At 40.0% G+C, this 27895-nt stretch overlaps 1 protein-coding gene across 20 annotated transcripts in view; it reads right to left on the bottom strand.

Annotated features, from left to right (window-relative positions):
- CDKAL1 (CDK5 regulatory subunit associated protein 1 like 1) overlaps positions 1–27895 on the bottom strand; it is a 777071-nt gene that overhangs the window by 681625 nt on the left and 67551 nt on the right. The window lies entirely within an intron of this gene.

The raw sequence follows: 27895 nt of genomic DNA, 5'->3' as shown, positions 1-27895 counted from the left end.
ATCTGACCTGCCTCTTGAGAAATCTGTATGCAGGTCAGGAAGCAACAGTTAGAACTGGACATGGAACAACAGACTGGTTCCAAATAGGAAAAGGAGTACATCAAGGCTGTATATTATCACCCTGCTTGTTTAACTTATATGCAGAAAACATCATGAGAAACGCTGGACTGGAAGAAACACAAGCTGGAATCAAGATGGCCGGGAGAAATATCAATAACCTCAGATATGGAGATGACACCACCCTTATGGCAGAAAGTGAAGAGGAACTCAAAAGCCTCTTGATGAAAGTGAAAGTGGAGAGTGAAAAAGTTGGCTTAAAGCTCAACATTCAGAAAACTAAGATCATGGCATCCAGTCCCATCACTTCATGGGAAAGAGATGGGGAAACAGTGGAAACAGTGTCAGACTTTACTTTTTTGGGCTCCAAAATCACTGGAGATGGTGACTGCAGCCATGAAATTAAAAGACGCTTACTCCTTGGAAGGAAAGTTATGTCCAACCTAGATAGCATATTCAAAAGCAGAGACATTACTTTGCCAACAAAGGTCCGTCTAGTCAAGGCTATGGTTTTTCCTGTGGTCATGTATGGATGTGAGAGTTGGACTGTGAAGAAGGCTGAGCACCAAAGAATTGATGCTTTTGAAGTGTGGTGTTGGAGAAGACTCTTGAGAGTCCCTTGGACTGCAAGGAGATCCAACCAGTCCATTCTGAAGGAGATCAGCCCTGGGATTTCTTTGGAAGGAATGATGCTAAGGCTGAAACTCCAGTACTTGGGCCACCTCATGCGAAGAGGTGACTCATTGGAAAAGACTCTGATGCTGGGAGGGATTGGGGGCAGGAGGAGAAGGGGACGACAGAGGATGAGATGGCTGGATGGCATCACTGACTCGATGGACGTGAGTTTGAGTGAACTCCGGGAGTTGGTGATGGACAGGGAGGCCTGGCGTGCTGCGATTCATGGGGTCGCAGAGTCGGACACGACCGAGCAACTGAACTGAACTGAACTGAACATGCTTTTTATATTTCAGGATATCAAATTTATCAAACTCTTCTTTTAATTTTATTGAGGTATAGTTGATTTACAGTGTTAATTTCTACTATAAAGCAAAATGACTCAGTTATACATATATATTTTTTCATATTTTTATTATGATTTATCACAGGATATTATAGTTCCCTGAGCTACACAGTAGGACTTTGCTGTTTATCTATTCTACATATAACAGCTTGCGTTGGCTAATCTATCAAATATTTTTCTTTTTGCTTCCAGATTCTGAGTCATAATTAGAAAGCTTCCTCTACTCCCAGATTACTAAGGAATTCACTCATATTTTAATACACTCAGGGTTTTACATTTAGATTTTGGCTCTATTAAAACTGTATCCCAACGTACATTGTTCTCACTGAATTTTTTTCATGCAAAACAAAATAAGATCCTTTGTTCTCATACCAAATTGAAAAATATTAAAAAGTATAGAACTACCTAATGATAGCAAAGTAATGAGGAAGTGTCAAGCTCTACTCTATCGATGGAGCCTCTACTGATGAAGCTCTTCGGAATACAACGTGAGAATAGCTATCAGACAGTTAAACTTGCCCTAGAATCTCTCCTACACATGCTTTAGGATACTTGCAGCACACACACATTTATATACAAACACACACATATACATGTATGTATATATATGTACATACAAACAAACTTTAAAGTTCACATGGAAGATTGAAAAAACAAAGAACTAAGAAAGCTTACATATTTTTTATAAGGAGACATTAAGTAAATAATGGGACTGCAGCTACAAAGCCATTTAGCTGTTAAAAAAGCAAGATATATCTATAAGTGCTTATTTATAATAATCTTTGTTATATCATCAGTGAAAGCAAGGTAAAGAGTAGATCTTGTACTTCCTCTGTGTTTTAAAAAAGGAAAAGGAGAAAAGAGGAAATTCTAAGTAAAAAACAAAATGTCTTGAAGCATAAATATGAAAGTGTTTGAGGTGTTTACCCTTGGAAATAAGATGAAGGCTCAGCTGGCCTCCAATATGGTCTAATGTGCACCTTTTATAGTCTCTCCCTCTCTTCTTTGTTTAAACTTGCATGGATATTACTTTTATAATTTTATGAAGTTTAACCCTGAGAAGGGACATGTTAATATTTAATTTATATCCATATGCATTGTTTGAATTTCTAAAAGCATTTAAACTAAAAATACTAATCAAGCCTTAAAAAAATCATTTTTAATTTCCTTTTTTTGTAGAGCTCAGAATCAATAGTATTCTTTTATTTTTAAGGTAAGAACATAAACTGTGCTCCTGCTGTGATCCATCATGGAAACAGCAATCTGATAAACATTTTCTGGGACTTTTCTCCCCACTGCTAAAAGCTTTTGTATTCACTGAACCAAGAAAATGATGGCCATTGACACACCACCCACTTTGAGTATGAGGACAGAGAAACAAACTATTATTTATTTTAATAGAAATGCATTTACTTTCCAAACTATTTCTTTATGTACACAAGATAAATCGCTTCCAAATCCAAAGTAATAAAAATCTGATTAGCAATAATGATTATAGATAACACTATTGAGTACATATTATGCACCCAGCAATGAGCCAAGCATGTCATTTTCCTTTTCTTTTTATCCATCTAATCCTCCAAATTGAGGTGGGTTCAACTTTTACTCCAGTTTTACAGAGGAGGACTCTAAAGGATAGAAAGGAAAAGTAACTTGCCTAAAATCAGAGTACGACAGTGGGGGCAGGATTAGAAATCCAGACAGACTGACTCCAAAACTGTAAACTTAAGGAAATCAGAATGCCTCATTAGTGGCTCTTTGCCTCCTGATCAAAAATAACACAGCCAATACCTAAAAACAAAATAAAGCAGCATTCCATGACCGTGAGATTGCCTCATGATACTATTTCTAAGAAGGCAAATAACCAGGCTTCAAAAGGAGCTGTTAGGCTATTTCCAAAATTTCCAAGACCATGAACACGTCAGCTCTTGGCCTTCCATAATCAGTGGGAAACTGGCAAGTAAAGAAAAGCTTACTACTGAGTAGAGGAGCATCACTGGAAGGCACAGGCTGACTCTCAAAGCAGCCCGTCTTCCCATCCCCCTGCAGCCTTCTGCATAAAGGTGACGTTACAGAAGAGATGGGCGTGGCTCACATCAGCTCCTCACAGTGAGACACGCCCTCAGAGAGCCGCTCCACTGTCAACTGCGCACAGGAAACAGTGCGAGGAGCCTTAAAAGACTTAAATTCACAGATGGGAGTAAGGAAGTTAGCAAGCTGATACAAATAGAAATCCATTAAGAACAAAATGAAGGGGGACAAATGGTCTTGACTGTTTTAAACCCAGTAGCATCTGGGGGCAATTTCTTTACCACAGAACTCTGGAAGACAAATCATGTCCCAACAGTTTCAATATCCATTACGTTTAATCCAGCTGTGGAAATTTCTTTATGTAAGACAAACCACTGGATGCCTACAAAAAACTCGGAGAATGGAGCATGCTTTAGTAAGAAAATTTTAAAGCACCTTTAAGGAACATATTGAAAAGTAATATCTTCAAATCAATAAAAGGCAAAAAAATAAAAATTCTAGTCAATGTATTCATATTTTCCTTCCACATTTTATTGTTCTTTATAGGGAATGTATAAATGCATGAAAGCATAGAATAACCATGCTTTCAAGATCTATTTTATAAAAGCAAAGTGATCCTGACAAAGTACATCCCCTTTAACCAGCTGGGCTCGGAGGGCTGGGAGGCTGGGGAGAAGACAAGAGAGAAAAAGGAGTAGGAAAGATGAAGAGAAGAAACAACGAGGAGAAAGAGGGACAGACTCACGGGAAGTACCTCCAGCTCCCAGGTTGAAACACCTGGAGCCAGAACTGACCCTCCCTCACTGGACAGCGCTGGTGACCGTGGCATGTTTCTGAGTGAAGCAGAATACAGCATCTCCCGGGGAAGCACTTATCCTTGGAGATTACATGCATAATGAGTTTGTTCTTTTAAAATACTCCTGCTGAGCATTTTGCAGAAATAAGATGAGGAAGCCAAGGGTCAGCTTGAACCCTGTTTACTGTATGAAGGGAGAATAACATGTTTTTTTCCTCTTCTAAATGAGAAGTAAGAGTCGGCAAAACTCTACCGATAACCATTGAAAATTAATTATATAGGTAAATAGACCTGTATAAATCAGAATGCTAGACAGATCTTTTACAGAACACTGCTAATATTCCTCCATCCTCTTCCCAGGTTAAACTGTTCTGCTGATCCTGACACATAATTACTTCAGAAGTAACTGTGTCCAAAGAATCCCTATTTCAAATATGTTAAACAGGCTTCTAAACTAAGCAGCAATATACACACCAAGTGGACTTTACGGGGCACTGCATGATCGGGTCCCCATCCCTCTGTCCAAAGCCCACCTTATATGTTATGCTCCTGCCACTGAGCTTTTAGGCCCTCAGGCCTAGTACATAAAATTCAAATGCTGAGACGACCAAAATCTAATTGGATAAAAGAAGGGCATAGAATATGAACAGAGTTTATGAAAGAAGAAACACATAAGGCTCTTGAACAAAGATGTTCAACCTTATTCTTAATCAATGAAAAGTAAAACTGCACCTAAAACAAAATAAAACTATACCTGTACCATTTTTCTTCACTTCCTATATTGTCAAAAGCCCAAAAGCTTGAAAAGACACTGAGCTGGTGTAACTATGAGGAGACAGGAACTCTCATGCATAGTAGAGGTTACAAACTAGACCATCATCCATGGAGGCAACTTGATATTATCTCTGGAAACAGCAAATGCATATCCTGGGACTGAGAAGTTCCATGAATTTAGACTATGACAAACATATTTGCATGGGTGTAAAGTCATTCATTGCAGCATTATTTGTAACAGCAAAAGATGATCGGCTAAAGACATATTAGTATATTCAGAATTGAAACTCCTATAAAGCTGCTTTTAAAAAGGAGAAAAAAAGAATAACCTCAAAGTCCTAAAGTAAAAAAATGTCCAGAACATATGGTTCAAAGAATATAAGAAACTAAATAATAAAGACACTATGCCACCCCTGGAAATCAAGAATATATATTCACACTTGCTTGTATTTGCATCAGAAATTAGGGGGCATGCGTACAAAAAATGAATAGCAATGGCTGGGACTGGAGGAGGAAGTGGAACGGGATTGATGAGAGCCAAGAGGAAGATATTTTCCTTGTATAACTTTTTAAAATTTTTGAACCTATTCAAAACTTCAGTATTTTCAAAGAAAAAAAAAAGAGCAATTTTACAAAATGTAGTTTGTCTTAATCATCCCACTATCTTCCCATTTCTTATACTCCCTTCCACAGTCAAATACCTGGAAAGAACTGTCTCTGAGCACCAGCTATACTCTGTTACCTCCCAGTCACTCTTCCACCACTCCATTTTGATGAAGAGCTTCAGCCACTCTCAGTTTCCTGCAAACTTCTTTCATCAAGGAAACAGATAACCAAACACAAGACCGCACATCATGCCGTCAAACACTCCTTTCCATTGACAAGAGCATCCCTCTCCTGTTTTCCTCTTACCTCCTCAGCTACTTTACTTTATCCCTCCCCATCTGTCCTCCACGAAGTAGATTGAAAGCCTAGATTTTGTCATCTGTTCACTGGATGCTTCCAACCGTATTTCTCACAGTATTAAACACTGCCAGCGCACTGAGAGGTGGCACCCACACTTACATTCCCAGTTGAAACACCCATCTGAACTCATCATCCAACTTATCTAGCAACATCTCCACTGGAACGTACCGAAAAAATATTAAATTCAACACCGACCATTTCCCAAATTGAACTCTCAAATTTTCACCCTTGTATTCTTAAGGTTCTAATTAGGAAAACAGAAACCACTCTAGGCATTAAGATAAAGAATAATTAATATAGAAGTGTGGTTACATAGGCAATGGAGAAGCCAAGTCACCAAATGGGGAAGGTGAAGTAACCAGGAGCTGAGTAACATCAGGAAACTGTTACCAGCCCAAGGGCGAGAGAAACCCACTGGAAGGGCCCAGAAGCTGCATCTCACCACTGGCAGCAGCAAGAGCAACAACAGGAGCTGCCCATCAGAAACTAGGGCTGAAAGCAAAGGAAGAGCCCTCTGATAGGGACTGAAGCCACAGGAATGAAACCACCACTTCCTGGGACCGGACCCAGGGCAAAAAGAGAGGGAGGAACAACCCTACCTCATCCCTACTCCCATCTGCTAGGCTTCCATCAGTGCCCATTACGTGCCAAATCTAACCACACATGCCAAAAGGCAGGGAGAGTGTGAAATGCAGTTCCCTGCAATACAGAGGACAGAAGTCAGGAAACTGAATCTGAGAGCAAACAGGCAAATGACTGACTCTACCCTCTTCCAGAATTCCCCATCTCTATAAATGACACATGTTGTTGTTCAGCTGCTAAGTCAAGTCCAACTCTCTGCAATCCCATGGACTGCAGCAGGCCAGGCTTCCCTGCCCTTCACTGTCTCTTGGAGTTTACTCAAACTCATGTCCATTGAGTCGGTGATGCATCCAACCATCTCATTCTCTGTCGACCCCTTCTCCTCCTGCCTTCAGTCTTTGTCAGCATCAGGGTCTTTTCCAACCAGTTAGCTCTTTGCGTTAGACAGCCAAAGTATCAGAGCTTCAGCTTCAGCATCAGTCCTTCCAATGGATATTCAGGGTTGATTTCCTTTAAGATTGACTAACTTGATCTCCCTGGAGTCCAAGGGACTCTCAAGAGTCCTCCCCAGCATCACAGTTTGAAAGCATCAATTCTTCAGTGCTCAGCCTTCGTTATAGTCCAACTCTCACATTCATACATGACTACCAGAAAAACCATAACTTTGACTATACAGACCTTTGTCAGCAAAGTGATGTTTCTGCTGTTTAATATGCTGTCTAGGTTGATCATAGCTTTTCTTCCAAGGAGCAAGAGTCTTTCAATTTCACGGCTTATGTACTCAGATGCTGAAACCAGAAACCTGGGAATCATCACTGATGCTTCTTTCACCTGATCTTCTCCAACAACAAATCCAACAACTTCCAAAGGATTTTCCATCCAAAACAATGTGAATGTGTCTGCTCTTTATCTCCATAGCCAACACTCTTGTTTAAGTCACCTGGACCATGCCACAGGCTTGTCCCTCCCTATGGCTGCCATTAAGGTTAACTATGAAAACTAGCAATGAACCAAAGGGAAGCAAGAGCTGTTTTTGTCTTCACTAGATTATCATGACAATCTACATATGTGGATAGTGAAAACTGGGTGAACAAGATACATACTATTGGCGGCTATTTGCAACTATATTTTGGTAAGGAGAAAATAAGTCATTATTGAAAATTTGCTGCAAACCAGAAAATAGAGTTGTTAAAAAAAAAAAAATACAACTGTATCTTTTTTTAAAAAATGACTCAGTAAAATACAATTCCAGTTTATTTTTGAACAACAATGTTTCACACAAACAGGCAAAAAGATAAACAACTTCATAGGCAAAAAAAGTAGAAAAAATAAACCTTTTATCTTTGACCTTTATAATCATCTCATAAAACTACTTCGAGTACAGTACGTACATCCAAGGTTACCAGCATCCTGGGAATAAGAATGCTTTTGTTGTTGTTTTTGTGGGTTTTTTTTAAACCAAGTTTTTTTTTTTTTTCTCCTTTGAAATTATAATGAATATGGTCACTCAACAAGTCAAGTCAGAAATAGGAAGGAGAACACTCCAAAGGTTGGTCTGGTCACCCACAATCATTAAAAATGGCTAAACTCTAACAGTATGTTTAAAGATAAAAATCCAAATTAAAAATACAAACAAATCTTCCTTTCAAAAGCACTTTTTTTAAATTGGAGTATAGCTGATTTCAACACTGTTAGTTTCAGGTGTACAGCAAAGTGACCCAGTTATACAAATATACATATTGTTCACTTTCTAAGTCTTGTCTGACTCTTTTGAGACCCCATGAACTGCAGCATGCCAGGCTTCCCTATCCTTCACTATCTCCTGGAGTTTGCTCAAAATCATGTCTATTGAGTCAGTAATGCCATCCAACCATCTCATCCTCCGTCACCTCCTTCTCCTCCTGCCCTCAGTCTTTCTCAGCATCAGGGTCTTTTCCAATGAGTTGGCTCTTCACGTCGGGTGGCCAAACTATTGGAACTTCACCTTCAGCATCAGTCCTTCCAATGACTATTCAGGGTTGAAATAAATATAAACCTATTCTTTTTCAGATTCTTTTCCATTATAGGTTACTACAAGATACTGAATATAGCTCCTTGTGCTATACAGTAGGCCCTTGTGGATTATCTATTGTAGATATAATAGTGTGTATACATTAATCTCCAGTTCCTAATTTACCCCTCCCACCCTGGTTTTCCTCCTTGGTAACCATAAGCTTGTCTTCTATGTCTCTTTTAAGAAGCAGGACATGCTGGAAAACTTGGGGTTTTTTCCTTCTCTTATTGCAGATTTGTGTTGTGGGTTTGGTGGATGGTGGAGGGAGCATGCATCACCTTCGGGTGGCTCAGCCCACAGTGGGCAGCCTGGACAGCCTCCCCGCTCCAAGGTAATCATGTTGTTGAGATTCTAAGAAAGGAAGTGGAAAATGAATGGCTCACAGTGGCCTTTTTTCTTTTTTCCTCTTTTTTTTTCCTTTTTTGTTGTCTAGTTATCCTCATCTGTCTTCTTCTTTTGTCACTATCATCATCCCTCGTCCCTTCAGCTGCCCTTTTGCCTGCAGCTGCCTCAGTTTCCTCATCTTCATTTCACTGTCTTCCTCACCAACACCTCCTTCCTCTAGGCCTTCTTCTACCTCACTGGCAGCCTCCTGCCCCCTACTTTCCTCACTAGCCTTCCCACTGTGGGTACACCTCTCCCACTTTTCATCTCCCCCACAACTTCCTTCTTCTCCTTTAGGTCCTTGGCGGTGATCTCAGAGCTGGTGTCCACAGCGGCGTCTGACACGGTGGGGCACACTGCATATCCGGTGCACCAGACTAAAGAGAAAGCCCAGTTCACGGACTCTGGCAGCACAGTCACCTGAGTCCACATCTCATGAGGAGGTGGACAGACCTACAGCTTCGGTGCGAAGGGAGCTAGGCTCAGGGACAGTGAAAAGATGGCTTTGTGGAGCAGCCAACTAGTCCGATTACATCTTTACAGTCATGTATTCCATGAAAAATTTTCTTCCTGATTCAAATATTTGTAAAGTCGTATACTGAAAAGCGTTCTATTCAGCTGAGGAATAAATCTTAACGACCTAGAGAAACCACTCACGAGCAAATTCGTAAAACACTTGGTTTCCACTCAAATTATATACAATCCTCAACTGGTTAGCAATTGATAACTCTGCTTGGAATAGTACACTTCCATGACCAATTTTAGAATGCAGAAGTATCTCCTTGAAGGTAAGTTTACGATATCTGATGAATATTATTATCTCTAATACAAGAGTTACCTCCGATTTTAATACCCAACAAACTTACTGGGCCAAAACAGTTATCAATTTGGCAATCAAAAGAAAAATACATGAAGCTACCAAAGGAGGAAAGATCCACATCAAAAAAAAGAAAAAAAAAAAAAAAGCTATGGACTAGGCATAGGTCCGCTAGATTGCAAAATACAAAGAAGAACAATATAAAGGATCTATGACTGAAATAATGAAACTGAGTGAAGTACTTTCGAGTCAGTCTGCATTTTGATTTGCTAATGCCCACACCACACCAATGTTAGATATTTTGAGTATGACCCCCGAAGAGAAACGAAGTGAGTCAACCATATACCTAAGCAGGCCTCCAAAAATTGCTGTCCAACTGACTGACAGATATGCATAAATAATATCCCTAAATCACAGTATCACTTTCTGAAATTACAAATGTGTTTGACCAACTTGAGATAAAGAGAAGAAAAACAATTGCCTTAAAGGACTATTTGGGCAAGAAGAACTATTAGAAAATGTTGCCCATTTGTCACAGCAGCTGGGGACTTTCTGAGAGAAGTCTTTAATTCTCCGATACCAGTGCACATCAGTGGGGCTTCCCAGGTGGTGCAGCAATAAAGAAGCCAATGCAGGAGGATCCCTGCAGGTCCGTCCCTGGGTCGGGAGGATCCCCTGGAGGAGGGCAGGTCCATCCCTGGGTCGGGAAGATCCCCTGGAGGAGGGCAGGTTCCATCCCTTGGTCAGGAGGATCCCCTGGAGGATGGAGGAGGGCAGGTTCATCCCTGGGTCAGGAGGATCCCCTAGAGGAGGGCATGGCAGCCCACTCCAGTATTCTTGCCTGGAGAATCCCATGGACAGGGGAGCCTAACAGGCTACAGTCCATAGAGCTGCAAAGAGTCAGACACGACTGAGCAGCTGAGCTGGCAAGGCAGTACACATAAATAGGCAGAAGAAGCTTGATAAAAACAAGTATGACCACTTAATAGCATTTGACTTGTGGAACCTATAAATGTTATTTTTGGAAATCAGTATTGATACCCATCTCCAAATCTATTTTTCAGATTTAAATTCTTTCTTTTTAGGTGGTTCAAAATTTTGATTGAGTCATTTTCTACTTAAAAGTCTAAAGCATAAAGTAGTATTAGTTTTGCTTCAAAACACTAGAGACAATAAAATATCACTATAATTCAATGATAAAAAGTCAAATAATCTGATTTAAAAATAGGCAAAAGCTCTGAATAAGACATTTATCCAAATATATACAAATAACTCATCACATGAAAAGATGCTCAACATCAACAGTCATCAGGAAAATGCAAATCAAAATTACAAGGAGTTACTTCTTATCTACTAGGACGACTATAATAAAAATAAGTACAAGCCTTGATGAGGATGTAGAGAAATTAGAACCATGATATACTGCTGATCAGAATGGAAAACTATACAGCTAATTTGAAAACAATCTGGAAATTCCTCAAATTGTTAAGTACAGAGTTATTATATGATCCAGAAATTCCTTTCTTGGGTGTAGATCTCAGAGAAATAAAAATATATGTCCACACAAAAACACGTACATCAATGTCCACAGCAGCATTATCTATAATAGACAAAAAATAGGAAAAACACAAACATCTACCAGGTGATACCTTTCACAGTTCAGGTACAAGTCACTGCCCCAGGAAGCCTTCTCTACCCTCTTCAGAAAGAGTAAGGCACTGCCCGCCATGTGCACCCAAATGAGCTTGGGACACAACCTGGCAAAGAGTCATAAGCATCTCTCTCCCTTAGTAGAAGTCCCTCAATTGTCTATTCATCTTTAAATCCCCAGAGCCAAGCTTGGGACTTAGAAGAGAACATGCTCTTACTGCAGATGGATGGAAAGAAGGGAGGAGGGGAAGGGAGTGGTAAAGGAGGGAGTGAGAGGCAAAGAGGCGAAGGTGGGGCCGGAAGAGAGAGAGAAAAAAGGAGGGGGAAGGGGAGGCATGTGGATGAACAAATAAGCAAAGCAGCAAAGATCAGGACAGTTAATGAATTTGCATCAAGACCAAACTTTGGAGACAAAGAGAGAGTTTTTGTCAGCAATCAAAAGTTACATCTAGAGAAATACTGCTTTCAACAGAAGCTGGGGTCAGGCTCTGACAGACAATCCAGTATTTCTTCCAGGGATCTTCTTGTTCTAACAGTAAGAAAGACAGCAGCAACTTTTCATTCTGTGGAACACTATGCACCAATCATTTTTTTCTGTTGCACTTGCAAAAATACCATGGGAAATGTTTTCCATTTAATAGACATTATGCAATTTATACATACAATTATAGAAAAAGTAAAACAACAACAAAAAAAAAAACCATGCATTAAAAATAGATTGGAAGGAAACACGCCAAAGTGTTAACTGGAGCTACATTTCGATAATGACACTCATGTTCTAAAGATGAGGTCTTCCTAAATTCTAGAGGCTTTCAGATAGGAGTCTGAGCCTCTTCCCCAAGCCTGATCTCAACTAAGGTCTCTGGAGATGTGTTCTATACCATCCTACTGACTCATCTGCAAGGGCTGGCCCCTCTGAGACTTGGCTTTGGCCCTGAGGTTCCTCTTCATCCAGTTATTCAACAGAGGCCCAGGCTAGGACCTGGCAAGTCAGGTTCTGACACTGGCCTTGAAGAAGACTATTTTGATAGCTCAGAGATTAGGTAATAAGGGCCAGAGATAGTCTGTTAATTACAGGAAAAGGAAGGCTCAAGTGAGAAAGAGGTTTCTGCAAAAACAAAAGAACTTAGTGAATGATGATGTGATAGGAGGTAGATGGGTGCCACCAGAGTAAAGTAACCGGAGATTCGTTCCCTGTGGATCTGAGAATGGGAGGACAACTAAGGGAGGAGGCTGGGTCCTGCCCAGATGGGAGATAAGAGACCACATATTCCTCATCCTTGAAGTCAAGAGACCTCCCTGACCACACAAGCACAGAAAGGGTCCTTGGAGGTCAAAACAGGAGTGATGCTAACTGATGTTCTACCCATAAGCCTCTTTGGTATGGAACTGATCTTGGCTAAGAGATGCATGTACACACATGGGAGGTATCTTAAGACATCAAATGTGGACTCTGAACCAGGCAAATCAAAATGACTGGCCATAGGAAACCTGGAAGAAATGCCCCATAAAAGTAAATCAAACTACCACAATGGCGCAACTCAGCAACTCTGAGTCTGCCTGTGTTTCTATCCACACTTACTGTACTCTTTTTCCTCCTGATAAATACTTTACTTGTTTCACTACTTTCTGTCTTTCAGGGAGTTATTTTTCTGCAAAGCTGAAGGGCCGAGGCCTTGTCACTGAACACTGGTCTAGTGGCTAGGATTTGGTGCTCTCAATCTCCAGCAGGAAACCAAAGCCCTGCTTCAGCCACTGCAGGCCCAGGCCACCTGAGATCAATTAGGTAGTAGCAAATGGCACCCCACTCCAGTACTCTTGCCTGGAAAATCCCATGGATGGAGGAACCTGGAAGGCTGCAGTCCATGGGGTCGCTGAGGGTCGGACACGACTAAGCGACTTTACCTTCACTTTTCACTTTCATGCATTGGAGAAGGAAATGGCAACCCACTCCAGTGTTCTTGCCTGGAGAATCCCAGGGATGGGGGAGCCTGGTGGGCTGCTGTCTGTGGAGTCGCACAGAGTCGGACACGACTGAAGTGACTTAGCAGCAAACGACAGAGGGTTTAAGGTTTCCAACCTAGAAAGCGCATGCAGAGCGTGACACTAGTAACATAAACGGAAGCTGTAGGGAGGAGCAGGTCATAGGAAAAGTGTGTGACTGCAGCATTAGACACATTCGCTTAAAGATACTCTCCAGTGATCTATGAGAACACAACTGCACCACAAACAACTCATATGAGGTCAAACGCAGAACTCATATAAGGTCGATGATGCAGGGGTCACCACGGATGGCAGACAGCAGGCACCGTGGTGAAAAGGACTATTGTACACCAGGGGTAAAAATCACCAAGGAGGTGGAAATGTGTCACAGAAGCAGAATGGGTGGGCAGGACTTCAAAAGAGGAGTGTTTGCCTGATTGAATAATGGTGACAGAACAATAGATTTAAAGTGGTAGCGAAAAGCAAAATCTATGCTGACCTCTTCCCTGCCTTATGAATCAGAGGGAATTTGCCTAGAAATCAAAAGTGCAATTTAAATGCTTGACTTAATTTCCTGTAGATTCCAATTTGACTCTGCAATAAATTAGAACTGAAGAACCACATCTGCATGGCATTTTACCCTCTGCACAGCACTTTCAAGTACATTATCTCATCTGAGCTCCAACAGCTCAGGTTAAGTATTTATGATCCCCAGGTTGTGGATGAGGAAACAGGGATAGAAAGATGTCATGACTTGCAGACTGGCGTCCTAAGCTGGAAGCCAGGAGGCAGGGCCAGGATGGTATGTGTCTCTAACAGGTGAACTGAAGCACTTGTGATCTGAACTACCACTTTTTCTTTTGAGGGAAGTGGTGATGTTGCCTTAATGCCCATGTAGGGTGATTATTTCTTTCATGATACTTAAAACAGCTAAGATTTGCACAGTGAATCACAGATTATAGTCATCTATTTTTCTCCAAAGAAAGTGAATTTAGCACTTTGAATGTTATAAATTATCTCTAACCACTCCTCATAAAAAAGAGCTATGAAGTAGAGAGAGGAGATGAGGAAGCAACAACGTAGCGGCTGGATAAGAGAGTAACAAGAGGAAACCTGAGCGCCCCTCACCTTCCCCGCCCTTCCATACAATTTCCTACAGGGCGATGAGGGGCACAGAACAAAGGGGCACTGGGGAAGGTGGGTGGTGGCCATGAAGTGGGATCAGAGCCCAACAGAGCGGGCGGGGGTCGGGAGGCAGGGCGTGTCAGAGCAAGCAGGAGGATGAGAGTGACTGGCATGGGCATCAGTGGCTACAAACGAAGAAGGTAGGGACAGACTAAAGGAGTGTGGCCTGACATCAAGTGGCAGAGTCTGAGCAAAGCGGTGACACCCAGCCCAGGGTCTCAGGGCCCAGGAAGAACAAGAAGGGCATCCTGGGGTGCGGGGTGGGGGGCAGCCCAGCGGGGTGCCAGAGCTGGAGCATAGTAAGAGGGGCACGTGCAAGAGGGCAGCCTGGTCTGCGGTGCCGAAGCCCATGGGAGGTGAGGACGGTGCCACATGAGGCAGGTGTCTGCTGTCAGAGCATAAACAGTGTGAGGTGACTGTACACAGGAGGGCAGCCTTGTGAGCTGTCAGGAGGGTGTGCTCACAGGGCACCAGGCTACAAGAGGGCTGAGGAGGCCAGCCCTGTAGGACACAGCAAGGTGCAGAGTACAGGAATTCGAGAGAGGTGAAAAGTTTTAAGAATTTACATAGCTCAAAGAACCTTCTCACAAAATACATTATTAAGTATAACAGGGAAAAAATAGCCCTACATCACCTTAACAAACCGATCAAAGTTAACATCCTCCGTCACCGATAATGAGACAAATCCAAGGCAGGTGTCACCTGGCAGGATACACTACGAGGATCGAGTCTAAAGACAGTCCTTCCAAAGACGCCTAAAGGGGACCTACTCACGAGCACCATCAGACAAACACAAACCACAGGACAATCATTCAAGTAACGGCCTGTACACCTCAAAAGTGACAAAAGTGAAAGGGCAAGGAAAGAGAAGTTGGTCCAGATTAAGAGAGTCTTAAGGAGATGTGACACCTCAACACAAAATGTGATTCCACTTTTCCCAGCACCAGGCCAACTTTTCTGTGTTATGTTCTTGCCTCTTTTGTCAAAGGTAAGGTGCCCATAGGTGTGTGGGTTTATCTCTGGGCTTTCTATCTTGTCCTATTGATCTATATTTCTGTTTCTGTGCCAGTACCATACTGTCTTGGTTATTGTAGCTTTGTAGTACAGTCTGAAGTCAGGAAGGTTGATGCCTCCAGCTCCATTATTCTTAAGATTGCTTTGGCTATTTGGGATCTTTTGTGTTTCCATACAAACTGTGAAATTGTTCTAATTCTGTGAAAAATGTCTTTAGTCATTTGATAGGGATTGCACTAAATCTGCAGATTGCTTTGGGTAGTATAGTTTCTTCCAACCCAGCAGCATGGAATATCTCTCCATCTGTTTGTGTCTTTGGTTTCTTTCATCAGTGTTTTCTGTAAACAGGTCTTTTGTCTCCTTAGGTTTATTCCCAGGTATTTTATTCTTCTTTTTGCAGTGGTGAATGGGATTAGTTCCTTAATTTCTCTTTCTGATTTTTCACTGTTACTTTATAGGAATACAACTGGACAGCTGCATGCAAAAAAACAAAATTAGAACACTTCCTAACAACATACACAAACTCAAAATGGATTAAAGACCTAAATGTAAGGCTCAGTTCAGTTCAGTTCAGTCACTCAGTCGTGTCCGACTCTTTGCGATCCCATGAATCGCAGCATGCCAGGCCTCCCTGTCCATCATCAACTCCCGGAGTTCACCCAGACTCACATCCATCGAGTCAGTGATGCCATCCAGCCATCTCATCCTCTGTCGTCCCCTTCTCCTCCTGCCCCCAATCCCTCCCAGCATCAGAGTCTTTTCCAATGAGTCACCTCTTCGCATGAGGTGGCCAAAGTACTGGAGTTTCAGCTTTAGCATCAGTCCTTCCAAAGAAATCCCAGGGCTGATCTCCTTCAGAATGGACTAGAAACTATAAAACTCTTACAGGAAAACATAGGCAAACACTCTTTGACATAAATCTCAGCAATATCCTCTTTGACCCACCTCTTAAGCGTAGTGGAAACAAAATTAAATAAGTGGGACCTAATTAAACTTAAAAGCTTTTGCACAGCAATTGAAACTATAAACAAGATGAAAAGACAACCTTCAGAATAGGAGAAAATGATTCACATGAAACTGACAAAGGATTAATATCCAAAATATATAAGCAGCTCATGGAGCTCAATACCAAGAGGAAAAAAAAAATCAAAAAGTGGGCAGAAGACTTATGCAGACATTTCTCCAAAGAAGACATACAGATGGCCAAGAAACCTATGAAAACATGCTCAGTATCGCTCACAGTATCGCTCATTATTAGAGAAATGCAAATCAAAACTATAATGAGATATCACCTCATACTGCTCAGAACGGCCATCACCAAAAACTACAAATAATATATGCTGGAAAGGTTGGAGAGAAAAGGGAACTCTCCTGTGCTGTTGGTAGGAATGTAAATTGATACAACCACTAAGGAGAACAGTTTGGAAATTCCTTAAAAAACTACGATCCCACTACTGGGCATATGCTGTGAGAAAATCATAATTGAAAAAGACACATGTACCGCAATGATCACACAAGTACTGTTTACAATAGCTAGGACAAGGAAGCAATCCAGATGTCCACAGACAGATGAATGGACAAAGAAGCTGTGATACATATATACAATAGAATATAAGTCAGCCATAAAAAGGAATGAATTTGAGTCAGTTCCAATGAAGTGAATAAACCTAAAGCCTGTTATAGAGAGTGAAGTAAGTCAGAAACACAAAAATAAATATATTAACAGATGTATATAAGGAATCCAGAAAAACAGTATTGATGAACCTAACTGCAGGGCAGGAACAGAAACACAGACAGAGCACAGACTTTGGACAGAGTAGGGGAAGGAGAGGGTGGGATGAACTGAGAGAGTAGCAGTGAAACATCTACCTCGCTATGTGTAAAACAGCTAATGAGAAGTTGCTGTGTAACACACAGGGAGTTCAACGGGGAGCTCTGTGACAACCCAGAAGGGTGGGATGGGGTGAGGCGGGGGAGGCTCCAGAAGGAGGGGACATATGTATACTTACGACTGATTCACATTGTTGTATGGCAGAAGCCAACACAATATTGTAAAGCAATTATCCTTCACTTAATTATAGATTTTTTAAAAATAAAACAAACAAAATTTCAAAGCAGGTCCTCCTGCTATAAAGGACATTATGGGGATAACCCGTGTGAGGGCCAAGGAAGAGGTGGTGGTGAAGCCTAAGAGCCAATTCCCTGTTTTTGATGGCGGTGTTTTGGCTTTTGCTGGACAATAACTTTACAGGAAACAGACACTAAGTATTTGGGGATGACAAGCTATCAAATAGCTTCGAAAAAGAAAAGGATTTTCTATAGTGCTCCTACAACTTTTCTGAAAACATTATTTTTTATTTTTGAAATGAAGTAACTAGAGAAAATACGCTGTTCCACAACGTAAGAACACAAAACTGCCACAAAAAAAACTGCAAGAGAATGAAAGGCACTAAAAAACATGGAACATGACTATCCATAAGAAGCATTTTTTCTCTGACAGGAAAATACACATCATTCTTATGGGAACAATGTCTGGCAGGACCAACAAATATACTGACAAAGTAGGTTTTTTGTAAATCTCTTTATTAAGGGAATATCTATTTTAAAAGCTAAAGAGAAAAATATTCACATATAATTATATTCATAAATCTTTCCTTAAATATGGAGAAATAAGTGAAGTTGATTCAGAGCCAGCTACTTATGTCTTTGGTGTGTTAAGTACCATATGTATTAGGTAAGAGACTTTATCATTCTGCTATTCATGCACTAACATATTTCCTAGTAAAAAATAATTCAGTTTCCCTCACAGCATTTTTAAGTATCTATAAGTCATCCATACCTTTTCCTGATAAAAACACTCAGAAAACTAGAAAGAAAAAGTATTTTCCTCAAATAGATAATGAATATCTACCAAAACTCCTACAGCTCACGTCACTTAATGGTGCAAGACAGTTCTTTTCCCCTAAGATCAAAAATCCAGGCAACTGCCCCATCTCACTTCTCAAATCCAACAAAGCACTAGGTGCTCCAGATAGCACAATGAAGAAAAAAAAGCGAAATGCAAACAAATCAGAAAGAAAGCCTTCTCTTTTTGCAGATAATATGATTATCTATATAGAATATCCCAAGAAATTTACAAAAGAAACTGCTAATAATCGAGTTCTGTAAGGTCGCAGAATATAAAATCAACAAACAAAAGCAAGTGCACATGTATATTCTAGCAAGTAACAAGTGGGAAAAAAATCAACAAAAAGAATAACACTTGTAAGTCCTTCAACAAAAATGAAATAGGTATAAATCTAAGAAAAGAAAAATATGTACCAGAACTCTATGCTGAAAATTACAAAATTTTGTTGAAGTAAATTAAAATAGACCAAATCAATGGAGAGACTTCCCATGTTCATGGATTAGAAGACTCAACACAGCAAAGATGTCAATACTCCCCAAAATGATCTATAAGCTTAATGCAATTCCCATCAAACCCCAGTAAGATTTTTGGTAGAAATAGATAAACTTACTCCAAAATTTAAATGAAAAAAGAAAGTCCCTCATATAGCGCAAACAATTCTGCAAAGGAAGAGGAGAGTGGGAGGAGTCAGTCTTCCTGATAGCTACAGGAAATAAGACCTTTATGACTGAGGAGATCCTCCCAAGAAACATAAAATGGGGCAGCAGATAGATTAATTCACTATTAATTTAGAAAGTTAAATTCACTGCCAGAACAGAACCCTTTTATATTCATATCCTCCAGAGTATGCTGTGTTTGTGGACCAGTGAGTTTCTAATTCCCCACTTTTCTAAGTGGCAGGATTTGTTATCTTGTTCCTTAATCCACTGTAGTGTACTAGGATGCAGATTTTCTCTTTTAGCTTTAGGTCACCAGAAGACAACAGGTTACAACCAGAGCCGATGGAGAAAACTACATGTCAAGCAGACATCCTGATCTATAACATACATGTATGGCACCCCACTCCGGTACTCTTGCCTGGAAAATCCCATGGACGGAGGAGCCTGGTGGGCTGCAGTCCATGGGGTCGCTGAGAGTCGGACACGACTGAGCGACTTCACTTTCACTTTTCACTTTCATGCATTGGAGAAGGAAATGGCAACCCACTCCCATGTTCTTGCCTGGAGAATCCCAGGGACGGGAGAGCCTGGTGGGCTACCGTCTATGGTATTGCACCGAGTCGGACACGACTGAAGCGACTAGCAGCAGCATGTCATCTCCCCAGAGAGGAGGTAACTGCAGTCGTAAGAAGGCTGCATTGTGATTCTGGCTAGCCAAAGTGATATACTTTGCAAATACTATGGATAAAGCACAAGCTGGAATCAAGACTGCTGGGAGAAATATCAATAATCTCAGATACAGGGATGACACCACCCTTATGGGAGAAAGCAAAGAAGAACTAAAGAGCCTCTTGCAAGTGAAAGAGGAGAGCGAAAAAGTTGGTTTAAAACTCAACATTCAGAAAACTAAGATCATGGCATCTGGTCCTATCACTTCATGGCAAAGAGATGAGGACACAGTAGAAACAGTGACAGACTTTATTTTGCGGGGCTCCAAAATCACTGCAGATGGTGACTGCAGCCATGAAATTAAAAGACACTTTGTCCTTGGAAGAAAAGCTATGACCAACCTAGACAGCATATTAAAAAGCAGAGACATTACTTTGCCAACAAAGTTCCGTCTAGTCAAGGCTATGGTTTCTCCAGTAGTCATGTATGGATGTGCGAGTTGGACCATAAGGAAAGCTGAGCACTGAAGAATTGATGCTTTTGAACTGTGGTGTTGGAGAAGACTCTTGAGAATCCCTTGGACTGCAAGGAGATCCAACCAGTCCATCCTAAAGGAGATCAGTCTTGAATATTCATTGAAAGGACTGATGCTGAAGCTGAAACTCCAGTAGTTTGGCCACTTGATGCAAAGAACTGACTCACTGGAAAAGACCCTGATGACTAAAGGCAGGAGGAGAAGGGGATGAGATGGTTGGATGGTATCACCAATTCGATGGGCATGAGTTTGAACAAGCTCCAGGTGTTGGTGATGGACAGGGAAGCCTGGCATGCTGCAGTCCATGAGAAGCAAAGAGTTGGACACAACTGAGCAACTGAAGTGAACTGATAGCTAATAAGGGGCTTCCTGGTGGCTCAATGGTAAAGAATCTGCCTGCCAATACAGGAGATGTGGGTTCAATTCCTGGGTTGGGAAGATCCCCTGGAGAAGGAAATGACAACCCATGCCAGTATTCTTGCCAGGGAAATCCCATGGACAGAGGAGCCTGGAGGGCTACAGTCCAAAGAATCATGGAAGAGTCAGACATGACTTAGGGACTAAGCAAAAACAACAGTTAACAAACTCCTATTTCCAAACTTTCTTCCTTCCTCCCTCTTTACCAAAGGCTGGGAAAGGTTTTTCAGCCTTCCTTTCAGTTAGGAGAGGCCACTTGAAACAGTTTTGGCCATAACACTTAGGGCAAAGTTAGCTGTGCTACAAGGTTTCCAAGACAGCTTCTGGTTTCCTGGTGAAATGACATGAGATGTCTCACAAAGGCTTTTGGCTTCCCGACAGATACTTCTGTCAATCCATACCCTTTTCTTGGCACCCCACACAGAAAGGTGATACCTAGAGCAGGAGCAACCATCTTGCAAGCATGAAGGAAAGGCCAAGAAAATTACAGAACAGACCTGACATTGTTAAGCAGCTCAGCCAGTGTCAGCAAGATACCTGCCTCCAAACTTCTCCTCATATAAGAAAAATAAATCCTCATTAGTTTAAGCCACTGCTGATTAGGTGTTTTGTTATATACAATATAAAGCATCCCTACCTAGAAACAAGGTATGTTATCTAGTAATAGATTCTTTTAAAATATGAATAATGATTTACTACTGCATAAATATCACACATAATAACTCATCTTTCTAAAGCCTTCTGGAGCACTTTTATAAAGGATATTAATTTGATAGTATGTGTTATAATATACACTCTCCACATATATTCACTTAGCCTCCCTGGGATCTCATTTCCTATCTTTAATTCAACAGGTATCCTGAGGAGCCTGCTGCTGCTGCTAAGTCACTTCAGTCGTGTCTGACTTTGTGCGGCCCCATAGACGGCAGCCCACCAGGCTCCCCCATCCCTGGGATTCTCCAGGCAAGAACACTGGAGTGGGTTGCCATTCCCTTCTCCAATGCATGAAAGTGAAAAGTGAAAGTGAAGTCGCTCAGTCGTGTCCGACTCTTAGCGACCCCATGGACTGCAGCCCACCAGACTCCTCCATTCATGGGATATTCCAGTCAAGAGTACTGGAGTGGGGTGCCACTGCCTTCTCCCCTGAGGAGCCTACTATGTGTTAAGCACTCTACCAGGTGCTGGGAAAACAAAGTGATCAAGATTTTGTCAAAGCCTGTCTCCAGCCAGCTTACATTCTAGCAGGAAGTTGCTTTGTAAAATGAGACACATGGAAAATGATATCTCCCAAAACCCACAGTTAGAAAGCAATGAAGCTAGGTTCAGCATATAATACAGGCATCAGGAAAAAAAACAATAAAGTGAGGGGGCTTCTGAAAGAGACTACTCCAACTCAGTGAGTCTAGGAGGGGAAAAAAAGGTAGTAACTATGAAGTTAGAAGTTAAATAATTACAAAATAAAAGAAACAGAAAAAAAAAAAAAAAAACACTCAATTCACTTTCTCAACCCCACTCTGCGCAAAGCAACTGCAGTAAAGAAAACAGATCCTAAATCGGACTATAACAGTTGGGTAATAGCAAACGCAATTAAGGTAGGTCTAGGAGACAGTGCTATGGCTTTAAGCCTAAACCAAAAAAAAAAAAAAAAAAAGGAAAGAAAGCAGGATTTGTCAAAGGAGGGTAGAGTCTCCCAATTTCGATTTTATAAAATCTCACATTTTTTTTTTAACTTACCAGTCAACATTTTCTTCTATGATGATATTTTATAATCTTCACTACAGCCAAATCTGTTTGTTCTGTTCTACCCAGAAGCAATTCATTGACTGTTAAATGCCTTACTTCTACTTCATCTCATGGGGCAAATAGATCTAAATATTACAAATCACTTAAGAGAGTTAAAATACAGAGTGCATTTAAGTCAAATGTGTCTAAACACTTATTAAAATGTACCTTACAGCAATATATTGACTTCTTACACACTACCTATATAACTTGACTCATTAGAAAGCCCCAATTTTCAGCAATTTGTCATGAGTCACAAAGACATGAAAAACTTTTCATTAATTGAGTGAAATTCACACATTTCCCTGGTGAGAAACTGTGGCTAACATTCTAGACTAATACAGACACCCTGGAATTCTTGTCTAACTAACCAATGCATAAAAAGTAAAATGAATGCACACTGACTACACACTAACTTAATTAACCAATAAAATTTTCCCTAACAGCCATTCTTACATTTGATGGATAAGAGAACTTATATAAATAAAAGTTTTACAACATATTTAAAAGAAGTTTGCCAAAGTGGAATAGAATATGGAACTATTTCTAGATTACAGTTATTAAAACAGATACCAATCATATCTATGACTTTATTCTTAGAAAAAGCTTTAAAAGAAATAAAATAATTTTTTCTAGGAACTAACCGTCCATAATCTTAATCCAGAAGCGTCAGCGTTGTGTGTCACTGCAGCTGCAGCAAAGACAAAGGCTGTCTTTTTGAATTAAGCGTGCTAAGTATTCTGGGAAATCACGCTACTCCTCAGAAAACAGATGAAGACGGTGCGAGTATTTTTACAAACTACAATAATAGGATCTATGCAAAAAGCATATAAGCATTAGAGACAGAATTTTGTTTCAATAAAATCATTGTTACAAAGAAATTTTCTGTTCTACAGCTTATTCTAATACCAGTTGTTGGTGTGAATAAAACAAAGTCAATTAAAAACAAACAAAAATTGGCTTCCATCAACTCTGCAAAAATATTACACTACACAGCATTTTAAACATAGAAGTTTATGTACATATTTTAGTATTAAGTCATCTTATAATTTGAAATACTTTTCAGATTTTCATGTCTCTTTTTTCCCCCTACTGTTCCCTTCATTTGTGGAAATGGATGCTTTTAAATTAAGTTTGGCCCTCGGTTCTCATCTGAAATGATAGCCCAGTTTCATGTGAGTTTGGGGAGCTGAGGGTGCTGGTGAGCTGTTGAGACAGAATAAAGATGGAAAGAAATAGGGATCATGTCTCTTATATACAAGACATCCTATTACCTGCCTAGCAGCTGACACCCTATTAGCTGCCTAGCCTACTCCTGAGTCAGAGGATAACAATAAGCATCTTCAAAAGAGAAGGAAAGTATTACAAAAACAGACAAAATACTATGAGTTTTTCCTAATGAGTCCTCTTCACTGACTGAAGAGAAGAGACCATCTCCATGAGTCTCACCTCTTAACTACTACTACTCGATTCCTAAACCAAGAGCTGACCAGCCCCTCATCCTAGCAGTCACCCCAAATCACCAATGCTTTCTCATAAACTTTGAAAACAAACCCCTTGAATTAGGTAGTAAACTCTCCCAAACTTCATAGGATCTAGTTTCAAGAAAAGAATTTCATAATAAGCTGCAAATAAAAGGTTATCCAATCTCCCAAAGAAAGCACATGAATAAACCAATATGCCTTTTTAAAATGAGATGTAAAAAAAAATAACAAATCATAACTATTACTTATTCAGCACATTCTTGTGCCAGATTCTCAGAGTTCTACATGCATAAATTTATTCAATCCTTACAACAATTCCACAAGACAGTAACATGGTTGTTTCCACTTTACAGATGAGGAACCTGGGCGTAAGTAACTTGGCCAAGGTTACACATTGCCAAATGATAAAACAAGGATTTGAATTGAGCAATCTGGCTCCAAACTCTCAACTTGAATCACCACTTATACACTCCTGCTGTCAAATGTATGTAAAAGCACTTCAAAATATATCAGGAATAAAATAAGGGCCTATTACATAGCACTATTTTTCTTTATGTCAGGCACTATGACTTAGAAATCAGCAAAACCTCCCTATTAATTAGTAACTTCCATCTTGATTTACATTGTAAAAACACATACAGTAAGCATCTTGCACTTGATAAAAAAATTTCTGAATCAGTATACCTCTCTTTCTGTAAATTACAGTAATAAGACTTCATTTTAACAAGATCTGAACACAACATAGCAATTTCCCTTTCCTGTGGAGTTTGGGAAAGTATATTGTAAAGGATCCCATTTTAAAACCTTTAATACAGTAAATAATTTAAGTGTTACAAAATAAGTGAGTTGGCAGGCTGTTATAATATTGTATCATCTCCCCACTGTCCACAGTCCAAATGGATCACCACGTAAACTTCTTAGCTTTCTTGGCTTAAAAAGTTAGCTTATATACTGATTATCTTCAGATCTTTCAAAACTTATTTCACTAAAGTCAGGGTATATATTTCACTGGAATGTTAAGTTAAAACTCCTTGTTACTAAAAAATGAATGGGATTTCAGCAACAACAAAACTTGTCTACAACTGTTTATTTGAAGAGAAGTTAGCTTTGCTCTGGAAATATACAGATTGATTCATATTTCACTGCTCACTAACCAACAAAGCAACTTTAATACACATTTTTCTTCACCAAAAAGCCATATAAAAACAAACAATCCCCACAAAGATGCTTAGGAACAAAAACATTTTATTGAAAAAGCCTGGCAAATCCAAGTGGTCTCCTTTCTGTTTCAGATTAGTATTAAAAAAATCAATTTGTCAGTTTCTCATGAAACTAACAGCTAATTAAGTTTTTAAAAAATTGAGAGTTGTACTATATAACAGCTAAGATTAATAATTAGATGACACAATAGCACTGAAAAGAAAATAGTAAATTTGAGGAGGCAGTAAACCAGAGCAGGAAGGCTTTCAAGAAAAAATGTGCTGGTCAAGGGAAAAAATGGCAGATTAACACAGAATCACTGAACCTGTCTTTCTCAAACCCCAATGAACTAAACAGAAAAAATAAAATTAACAAAGAAAAAAAAAAAATACCACCAACATTCTAATCTGAGAAGGGACCAAACTTAATCTATAAAATTTGTTTTAAATGTCATCTGGAAGCAGAGTAAACATATAGAACTGAAAACAAAATATTTTAATCATCATCTCAGAGTTATCCTTCACTCTTTTGACCCCATTATCTATTCAAAATCAGAAACTATGAGGGAATTCCCTGATGGTCCAGTGGTTATAAGACTCCACACTTCCACTCCAAGGGGTGTGGATTCAACCCCTAGTCAGGAAACTAAGATCTCTCATGTCTCATGGCCAAAAAATAAATAAATGTAGAAATAAAAGAAATATTATGAGGATGAAAGGTGAATGGATAAAATTTTTGAAAATATCTCACTGATGGAACTTAATTTTTATTTAAAATACAATTTCAAACATATGAGTAAGAGCTTAGGAAATATAGCTATCCATAAACACTGGGGAAGCAGGAGGCAGCAACTTGAGCATAAAAAAGCTATACAGTCCATAGAAGAATGAAAATGACACAGGAATGGAGAAGTCCTTACAGGAAACAACTGGAGTGAACAATGAATCCACCCAATAGCTAAACAAACAAAGCTGAATAACAGAAGAGGGTATCTATTATGGGACAGGATAAAATTGCCATAAATTTGTAAAAGAAAAAATTAGAGTTATACTGAACTAGAGTTGGAGACATAAGTAAGAACTCATGTTTAACCTAACAAAGACACAGATAGAAATATTTATACATATGTACAGACACATGGGTTAGAGTACCTATATATATGTCCTTGATCTGCCATCAGAGATGGTCTAAAGGAAATGACAAGCACTGGCAACCAGTATACCCAGCACCCCAACCTTGGTTTCGAACACCTCTATCCAGTAAAAGGAACGAGGGCTCCCTGGAGAAATGGCTGCTTCTGGGGATGAACAAAGAAGAACAAAGGGTGTTGCCCACCACCCGGTTCCACAATGGTGAAGCGGGAAGCCACTGCAGCTGCGGACTGACAGTACACCCTAGGGCAATTTAGGATGAAAAAGAATAAAAGAGGATAAGGCACTCTGTTTTGGATGAACTAGCTCCAAAGATAGTTAGAAGCCTACCTTGGGAAGAATTTCAATGACCCCAGATTCCTGCATCTTCCCATACACAGAGAAAGACTAAAATCATTAACTTGAGATAAAGAAAGCTGAGCACTGAAGAATCGATGCTTTTGAACTGTGGTGTTGGAGAAGACTCTTGAGAATCCCTTGGACTGCAAGGAGATCCAACCAGTCCATCCTAAAGGAGATCAGTCCTGAATATTCATTGGCAGGACTGATGCTGAAGCTGAAACTCCAATTCTTTGGCCAACTACAGTGAAGAACTGACTCATTTGAAAAGACCCTAATGCTGGGAAAGATTGAAGGCAGGAGGAGAAGGGGACAACAGAGGATGAGATGGCTGGGTGGCATCACTGAGACTCAATGGACATGAGTTTGAGTAAACGCCAGGAGTTGGTGATGGACAAGGAGGCCTGGCGTGCTGCAGTCCATGGGGTCACAAAAAGTCGGACACGACTGAGTGACTGAACTGAGATATTCATTTTTTGTGGTTAGCAGTAATCTCTTACCAACATGAATGCTTGACTGCATATATTTCCTAGCCAAAAATCAGATATAGACTGGCTTCTGCTCTACCTCTTCAGAGCAGTTTCCTCAGAGATGAGTGGCGGCCTCTTGGTCTAAAGAGGAGGAAGGAGCCTGGCAACCTACATCTGGATTTAGTCAAAAATGCATCAATGTTGACTCTCTAATTGTAATAAATATACCATACTGCTACTGCTAAGTCACTTCAGTCGTGTCCGACTCTGTGCCATATTAATATTAATAATATTAATAAGAAGGTAATGCATGGGGGATTGGGGGCATATATATATATATATATATGAACTCTGTACCATATGTTTAACTTTTAAGTCTAAAACTGTCCACCAAAAAAGCCTACTAAGAAAAAATATTCACTATTTTAAAGTTTAAAGTTCTCCAATCTACCCCGCAAAAGATGACTTAGATAGACAGGGAATAAAAGTACAATAAATATCAGAGTGTTATCAATAGTTTCGTCATCTTCATGAACTCAATAGAAACCATCAAATGTTGAAAAGTTAAGAACTTTGCATTCAGAAATGTAGCTTTGAATCTTCACTGCTTCATATCCTAGTAGTGTGAATGGCAATGACAACCTCTAGAGCTTCAGTTTCTTCATCTAATGGGGATAATATTCAGTTTGTGGGTTTGTTGTCAAAATTAAAGATGATATACGCAAAGTTGTTACTAGGACAAGATAGAGCAAACTGTGAAGCAAGAGATAGTACAAACACTTAAATTCTTTAAGGATCTGGACTAATAATTGTTTTCAATAATTCTGAATTTAGTAGTTCTGAAAGCAGGTTAGATTTATAAAAACTGAAAAGCTATCTTGTTAAGTACACAGTGCCTAGATGCTACTTTGAGATTTTTACCATTTCCCTCAAACAGACTTGAGGTTTTATGTTTGTTTTTTCCTCAA

Source organism: Bubalus kerabau, chromosome 3 (genome assembly GCF_029407905.1).
Source record: "Bubalus kerabau isolate K-KA32 ecotype Philippines breed swamp buffalo chromosome 3, PCC_UOA_SB_1v2, whole genome shotgun sequence".
NCBI lineage: Eukaryota > Metazoa > Chordata > Mammalia > Artiodactyla > Bovidae > Bubalus > Bubalus kerabau.
Note: the sequence above shows the minus strand (reverse complement) of the source record. Positions and strands in the feature narration are given on the sequence as shown.